At 28.3% G+C, this 9,289-nt stretch overlaps 1 long non-coding RNA gene across 1 annotated transcript; it reads left to right on the top strand.

Moving 5' to 3' along the window:
- Positions 1 to 3,681: 3,681 nt before the first annotated feature.
- Positions 3,682 to 4,082, top strand: LOC135799513 (uncharacterized). The gene is made up of 2 exons (XR_010550015.1): positions 3,682 to 3,833; positions 3,926 to 4,082. It is a non-coding gene; the product is annotated as an uncharacterized lncRNA (long non-coding RNA).
- The last annotated feature ends 5,207 nt before the right edge of the window (positions 4,083 to 9,289 follow it).

Raw genomic sequence — 9,289 nt, 5'->3', positions numbered from 1 at the left:
AAGACCAAACGCTGAACACAAAGATCCGAACACACTTCATGTCATTTTGTTTAATTTTATGTCATTACTCATTAAAAAACCTCATTAATTGTTTTAATGAGCAAACGAAAGAATTATTCGGTTTAATTTTATATTAAAACCGCTTATATCTGGAAAAATAAACATAACCTTATTTACTATAACTATTAAATTATATATTTTTTGTACTTTAATTACTTCAGTTTATGGTTAGTAGAGTTTCGCTCTTTTTTCTGCAACGTAGCTTTAGCTAAGATGAAAAATTCGTTTTGAAGGTTGTGAATGCGTCGTGTGACTTGAAAATTAACGAACTGTATCATGTGCGTCTTGTTCTTGTTAGTAAACATAAACAATAAACAATAATGACCTAATGAAATAATGAATTTAAGTGAAGAACAAATCAAAGAAAGGTCATGTTGCATTATGACGATATATATCTCATAATAATGTCGTTAGTATTTATCATCGCATTGGTAGATTTATTGTTAACGTCCAAATAATTAACGTATTTTTAATTAAATTTAATGTACGTAATTATATTGTAGAGAAATTTGGAAAACATGATTTTTTTTTCTGCAATTGTTAAGATTGCATCTTTAAATTGTTAAGATTGCATCTTTAAATTGAAAAGATTTAGAATGAATTTAATTATTACTTTAATTTTATAACAAAAAAGTTAATCTTTCTGAAATCTATGCAATCCATTTTACACTACATGAATGTTTACGCAACCAAATGCACAATATCAATTTGGGCAATTTTCAGATTTTTGTAATCCCAAGTACTAATGGGGTCATTAGTTAAAAACACCCAATTTTAAAATATTTTAACTGAAATCTTTAAAAATCGTTTTCCCACGAGCATATTAAAATTGTAGATTGCAAATATACCGCATATGAATGAAGATAAGCTGTTCAATATAATTTGAGATAAGATGCTAATAAAGCAGGAGTTAGAGGACTGTGACGATCGTGGCAAAAATGAAGACAAAAATTAGAAAAATCGGTTCAAAAGTCCGCGTGTAGTTATTTTTGTGTGTATATCATAAAAATATTTAATGAAGGCACAATTAATTGAAGCAGCACTCTTGCTATTGCAATCAAGATCAAAATAGTCAGTTTCCTATTAAGTAGACTACAGAAAAAATATTAATAGTACCAGGTTTATACCTACGTTGTAAAAAGAAAAAAAAGAAATCGCAAAATAATGAAATCGAATGAAGTCATCGTTCAAATTTAGATCTGCGTGATGCCTACCTACATTATGGTTCGACTTTTTCGAAGCGTTTATTTGATGACATTTTAGTATTTCCTTATTGATATTTGAACATTACTCTCCAAATGTAAATTATACTTGAATGCTTCGCGCAAACTTGTTTGGATTATCATTAGACTTATTTCAATATCTAAATATGTACTTCTTTTCTTCCTTAATCATTTTTTACTCGTATTCTACATACTTGCCTTCAGCGTTTACAAGTGAGATAATATACGTGCGCATAAACATACCTTGCGGGTTTTGAATTTGTTTTTTCTGCAGTTTTTTTATTACAAATATGTTTCGAGTATTGTTGTCGCGTCGCACGGGGAACGGGCAGTCGCACCAGCCGCTATATATCTTTTATTTCGGCAGCAACTTTCACTCCGCTCCCTAAATATTTTTAAGCAAAGCATTTATCGTTTACTGTTTTTATTTCATACATTTCAATACATATAAAGCAATAAAATTTTATATAAATACATTTAATTTAGGTTCTGATTTAAAATTAAACAAAAACAATAGATAGTTAGATATAAAAAAATCATAATTTTTGAGCATATACTCCGTTTTTATACTCCGCCCAGTCCGCTAAGTAAACCACGCATGCTACTTGGATGGTCGGATGTAAGGCAGTTGCGCATGCGCATTTAAATACTAAACATTATTCACTTATTTTACTTTTCTAATAAACATTACATAATAAACTAAAAAAAAACAATCATAAATCACATCTGATATTTAATATTATCTATAGTTATAATATATTAGAAATATTTTATTTAAAAATTAGAGAAAAACAATTGATATTTAAAAACAATTAAAAAAAAAAAAACAGAATTTTTGAGTAAAAATTGTGTGAGTTATGACATAATTAAAGTTGTCACGCATGCTCCTTGGATAGTCGGGTGCAAGGCAGTAGCGCATGCGCTCTAAATACTAAACATTATTCACTTGTTTTATTTTTCTAATAAGCATTACATAATAAACCAAAAAAATACAATCATAAGATCACATCTGATATTTAATATTATCTATAGTTATTAGTCTAATATTTTTACGAATTGCAATTTTTTTAAGTTGATGTGCAATGCAGATGTAATTAACGCACGAAGTGATTAACCCTAATTGGATGTTCAGCACGTTTGTTCTATGTTCACTACTAACTCCTTCTTAATTATCTTCTATCTTTTTCCCATCTTGCATTTGACTATTTAATATTAATATTAATGCACACCAACTTACTCACATAAGTACTGTACCTAAGTATTGCTTGTTACTACTTCATACCGCATCATAAAATATAAAATAAATTGTGCTACACGAGTGTATTATAGCACACATTACATTTATTACGTTTATTACCATGTACAAACACTTTATAAGTCATCTGCCAACAAGTAAAAAATGCTCATCGACGTTTACGTTGTTTAAATATGTTCCAAACAAAATTACTGAGTAAATTGAAAAATTGTGTAATTTTATCGATATTATTCTCTATATTATGATTATATCTATTTATGTGTGCTTTAGTCGGCATGATAAAAGAAAAAAAAGTAATAACGAATTTTAATGCGATTTTTTTATAGGTTTTAATGAAGTGAGCGTAATGAGCGCTTGCGAATGCGTCAGGAGTGTAGTTTAGTAATTAGTTTTAACGCCTATGATTATTAGAGATTAATTTTATTCTAATTTAATCATACAGAATGCACGGCAATATTGAAAAAGATGATTAAATCACAGGTAAAATATTTATTTTGTAATATAAATTAAAAACAGTGTTTTCGGATGATTCATTTTATGTTTTCAATAATTTGTAAATACAATTTAGGGTAATTGTAGTGTTGTGCCAGATGTCACGTTCAGGTAATTAAAAAAATAATTGAGGAAATATTTTAATGTATTTTTAGAGTTGTCAACTATGATTTAATAAAAAAATAAATTTAATGGAGATTAAAATGCAAAAAAAAAGATTTTTTAAAAATTGTTTCATAATTTTCACTCTTTTTAAAATAATTTATTATTTTTATCAAGGATAATATTACCTTAATTTGATTAAACCTACACATCAATAATATACCGTATTAAAAAACAAATAACCTCTAAGTAAGTAAATTTTAAATAAGTAATATCTACCTAAGTTTTACCTAAACCACCAAAACATTTTATTTTTTTAACAATTTAGTAATAAATAACTAAAAAATTAAAAGCACGCAATATGTGTAAACAGAAAAGTAATTTACATTAATTTTTAAATACTTACAACGTGAAAATTATTAAAATAAAGTAAGTACTTTAAATAAAGGCACTGAATAAGTTGCGTCGGCGCAATACGCACCGCATGCGTTGACTTAAGTTTCGGTTCGTGCGCGGTGCGTCCGTTCCGTTCAGATTCCGTTGTTCCGTTGGTAGCGTTCGCAGGCTCGGACTCTCGGAGTAGGTCATGGTTAGGAGGAAAGTGGTCGCTCGGCGCCGGTGCGCCCGCCATGTCGAGAAATCACCAATTTGACTTGCTACTTCCAAAAATCTACCAGAAAAACAAAAATAACTAAGTAGTGGTAATAAAACAAACACCTACAATATATAAATCTAAAATCAATATAATTAACAAAGAAATATATAATAATTAAGTATTTTTTTTTAATTTCAGAAAAAGAAGAGTTGACTCAACTTCAGTCATTTTAATAGTGAGCAGACAAAGTCATAATATTTTTATGATCGTCTGATATTTGCGAGTCCTCGCGCTTGAAAATATTGATTTATAAAAATGTCAGAAAGAGCAATAAAATAACCGAAAATGACTTCAACTCATTTTTTTTTCTTGTACAAACCAAAATTAATCATATTTTTAAGTACAAATTATTTAAGTACTTGTAAGAGTATGTCTACCTTGTGCACATCCGTTGGGATGCATTTAAAGTTGTGAAAACCTTTAAAAATTAAAACAATTAACTTAAAGTATAATGATTTTAAATGTTAACATGCACAAAACCAATAATTATCAACAACTACAGCAATAAACACCAACAACAAGTTTTATCTTTATTTTAACATCCTAAAAATAGGTTATGTTGATAGTGCGTTTACAGCGCCATCTACTTATTAAAGATTGACATCGTTAAATCAAGTAAGTTATTGATTTATCATCTAAACGACCCTTGAATTATATTTAATTAAAATATATTTATACGTTTAGATGTTTAAATAAGAATAAATTTCTGTGTTTTATGTTTTTACGAATGTCGCAGCCGTTTGTCGCTTGGTATTTATGCAAATAAGTAGTGAGCATGTCACATCGACGCGTAAAGATGAAAATTATACTAAATGCACGTTGGAATTTTTAGGTGAGGGTTAAATTTGTCTTTAACAATGAATTTAATCAATACACATTAATAAAACACACAAAAAGAAAAAAAAAGCTGATAATCAAAGCCTAAAAATTAATTTCCAAATAATTTAACCTAAAACTGTCAATTTTTAACAAAATAAAAAAATTAATTATCAATTAATCATTGTGTTTATGAATTAGACACATTACTAATTTGAGTCTTTCAAAAATGTGTAGATTTGGAGATAGTTATGAAATTTATTACACTTTAAGCCTTGCTTTTTTAATTTTTGTTATGATTTATACTTTTTAAGACAGTAATGCCGCCGTGATAAAATCTTTGGCGGCTTTAAAGTGCGGTTAATTTGTTATTTGTTCAAGAGCTTTTGCAGCCGATCGTTTCATGTCATATTTATTGGTGTAAGTTTTGGCGCAGTCCTCTGTCACTTATTTCGTGTTTCGAGAATTGTGTAATGCCGGGCGCCGGCGCTGATTCCAAGAAAAAATACATAAATAAAATGTCGCAAATTTATCATCTTTATAGAAAAAAATTAACGGCGGACAGATTTATTAATAAAATAAACATACGAAATTAATTAATCTGGATTATAATGTTTATAATTTGATAAAATCACGATAAAAACTAATAATTTATGTTTTAAAATGTAAAAAAGTATATAAAATTAAGGTTAAGTGCCAAAAATTAACCTACAATAATGTTTGTTCTTTAATTCACGCAATTAAACTAAGATGGCGTTAACATTCCACATTACATCAAGTAATTCATGCTTAACATAACCTAAAACACACATAATTAATTTATAACCTAAAATTACCTAGAAAGCATTTGTAAACATCTCGAAAATATTCAAAACATTCAAAAACTTAATCAAATTCACCTACAATATTTACACAGCTATCACATACTTCGAATTTGATTAATTTCTCATTCTTATATGATCCGGCTTGTGACTTGTGACTTATGGCATGCATACATTAACATATTAATTCTTTTTTCGCTTTATAATTTATATACGACTAGGAATATCACATTAAAAGACGCAGACACTAAACAGATGAATTAACTAATAAAAAAGCAGACACAAAACTTTGAATGTCATAATATTCAGTTAAACGCATGTATACGTACGTAAAAGTGACTTAAGTGTGTGTGTGATTACGGATTACGGTGGTATTTTGTGTTTTAAGAGACGACCTTGCTTGGTATTCGGGCGCCAGCCAAGAATGAACGGTTACATTTCACATTTACTTAAGCAAGTACGTATTATCCATGAAAATGCACTTTACGTATACTTAAGTCATTAAATTTCATGCATTTTCTTATTATTTAATAGCACAATATTGTATGGAATACACAATTACAGATTAAAATATTTTTTATGTTTATTTTTTTAAATTTTATTTTATTTAAATTTAAATTCCCATAAAATTTGTGTGCGTGTTTGATTCTGACATCAAAAACGATCCAGTGGATCAAGATTGATGACTTGATGCGTCATTATGCAATTCGAAATTAAGTACTTATTCATTTTTCTCTTTCTCTTAACAATCTTAACCGAAAAAGTAACTGTACCACCCGTAATGTAATAATGCAGTTCAGAAATAACTGAACTTAAGTCATCTGCGCAACCTAACTTAAGGCATCAAACATTTCATTCTCACTTGACTTAGCCACACAATATTTTCTAACTGTAAATGCACTTATTAAACAATCACGCAGATGCATCTGATGGGAAGCCAACAAATTATTAATTAATGCCACATCGAGATGAATATTAAGTGCAGCGGCTTCTACACTTTAATATATTTATATTCTTTTTATGTTGAATGTCCTGTTGACGTTTTTGTAATCAAGTAATGTGATAGTCGGATGGATGGTAGAGTAAAAAAGAACCGTAAGTGCAGTGCATGTCTGTCTATCAAATGGCTATTTTTTATGATTTTCATATTTCATTTCTCTTGACCGCACTGCAGTGAACTCGGGTGTTGAGTGTTGAATGACTGGTGAATTGATGAGATTACGGTTCTTGTGTTCTTGCATACACCGCTCGCACGGAAGCCAGAAAGTTTAGGTATTAAGAAACTGAATGAAAAAAGAAACATAAAAAACAAAATAGAAGTATTGCTTTTAACCTGCGTGGTTGAAAGAAGGAAGAATATATGAAATTAAAATGCACTTAAAAATGATTTTAAGGTTTAAAAATGCATCAAATGTTATGTGGACAGGAAATTGTTATTATTCTAATTAATATGACTATTAAAATGCTTTTTGGGAGTGATAAATATGAAGAAAAAACATGGATCAGCGTTTAAATACACGTTTGCAACACTAAACATGAAATTGTACATAAAAAACATCGCTGGTGGTATTACGACAATTTTTAATTGAAGAACAGGTAAACCTTTTTATGATCTTCGATTTTATGACTTTGTTTTCACCCTTAATAGCAGAGTATTATTTAAAACATCGGAAATTTTAACAATTTTAAGAGTAAAACAAACTTTCTTAAAGAGGTTAGGTTTAAAGGTTATGTACTTTATCGTTGGATGGTTGATTCGAAAAGTATTGCAAAAATATTTCGCCAATCATTTTAATTTACTTCTATTCTCTGTAAATTTCACGAGGGCTCGAAAATCACATGAATTTTACGGTGAGTTAAAAACTAGACTAAATTTTATTCGCTGTACAAATACTAATAAAATTTGCAAATGTGCAACATGTTTGGAGTTGTCAATATAAAATTAGAAGCATGGGAACAAAGTTTAGATTTATAATGGCTGTAACGGCCGGTGATTGCCACACGGTGTGACAAGATGGCTGCGTGGCGAGGCGAGGCGAACAGGTGGTTGATTAACCATTTTGTAAAAAAACACATTTATTTGTCCGCTGTAATTTTAATTTTGTAATTTTGCTGGCGCGGCGTCTAAAACGGTCAAGAGTGAAGGTTTAAATATCAATCAGCAACAGGTATTAAATTTGTAACTTAATTCCAAACAATTTTAGATTTTAGAAAAATATTTTAAAAATAAGTCAATATTTTGCTGAAATTTAAATTTAAAAAAAAAATTATTATAAAAAAATATTGACTGTATGTAATTAAATTTCTGCAACACGTCATTAATTAGTGTTTTTCTGAGCATTTGACAATAAAATTGTTATTTTTTACATTGAATTTAACTTTTTAATTTTTATGATATTTTTAGCACTCCATAATTATATGCAAATTAGATATCAGATGCGTTGTACAATGTATAAACATAGTCATTTTAAGCAATTAATTTTAAGCACTTAACAAACGCTGACAAAATGTTTAACACTCAATTAATTTGTTTAAATTTACGCATTTACGAGATTGAAATAACGACAAACAATTTTCTTAAATTACGCATCAATCTCACGCAGGCACAAACTCTGAAATTTTCCATTTATTAAACATTCAAATATTCATAAATATTTATGTTGTAATAATAAATAATTTAATTTTAAGGCTACTGGTCACTATTTAACTATGCAATCGTTAAATAGATAAATTAATATAAAATTACATAATAAAAAATTTGGAATTTTATATTTTTTATAAATTATCAACAATTTTATTGTTTTACATAAATGTTATAATTTTGTGATGTTGCAAATGGAATAAAAGTATTATTAATATCAAATAAAAGTGGAAAATATAAACCAAGGATACTTTTTGTTGCCGCTGTCGTTTATTATTATTATTTAGGCCAATTGACGTTTTAATGTTTTGTAATCGTCTGTAAACAAGAGTCACACATTTAAAATTTATAAAACTATAATGAACGCACAATGAGAATTATGTTAATAAAAAGTGTACCCGTATTGATTATGAATAAAGAGTACACTGTGCTGAATTCCAAAAATAATTTAAACTGAAACATACAATAAGTCCATAATACGCCATACAATAACCTCAAATGCATTTTGAAGTTATGTTTTCATCATATTGATTTCATTTTACACTATCGTTTTATTTTTTCTGTATTTAAAAGTTAATTTGTTAAATGATAAACAAAATCGTTTAAAATATGTTAATAACAATGTAATAACAGATGTTGTAATGTTTTCCAACATGTGTACGAAGGTTTCGTACTACATAATTTATCTAATAAAAACTATTAAGTAGCTTTTCAATGACCGCAGAGTCATTTACACGTTTTTGGTCTAATGTTCTTCTGAATCTAATTTATAAATTCAAATTAAAGTTAACACATTCTACACGTACGTACGGAGTGAGAAAATGACACAAATTTAATCGAAATCAAAGTTGTTTTTGCTCACTTGTGGTTTTTGGAGTTTGGAAACTTTTGGGCGGACATTTCGGCGCAACATGAAAAGCCACACACGAGGCTCAACGAGTCGTTTTACGTATTTAGTCATTTGACACTAATAATCTAATAAACAATGTTTTAAAAATCCATACAAGCGTATGCGAATATTTTAAACATCGAATTCGTTCATGAGACTTACATAAAACAATGAAAATTCAAGTATTATAAACAAACAAGTGAATATAAAGAATTTATTTCAATGTACGAGTAGATTTGTCATGCATGGATGATTTGCTGCTTTTTAATTTGACAACTACCAATTTAAATAATATTTTGGTTGCATTCATGTAAAGAAAAAGAGGCAAATTCTTT

This window comes from Atheta coriaria, unplaced genomic scaffold (assembly GCF_025399875.1).
Source record: "Atheta coriaria isolate IRGN ID8LTWV9N9 unplaced genomic scaffold, Caltech_Dcor_3.1 hic_scaffold_9_pilon, whole genome shotgun sequence".
Lineage (NCBI taxonomy): Eukaryota > Metazoa > Arthropoda > Insecta > Coleoptera > Staphylinidae > Dalotia > Dalotia coriaria.
The sequence above is the reverse complement of the archived record's forward strand: the minus strand, read 5'-3'. Positions and strand labels throughout refer to the sequence as shown.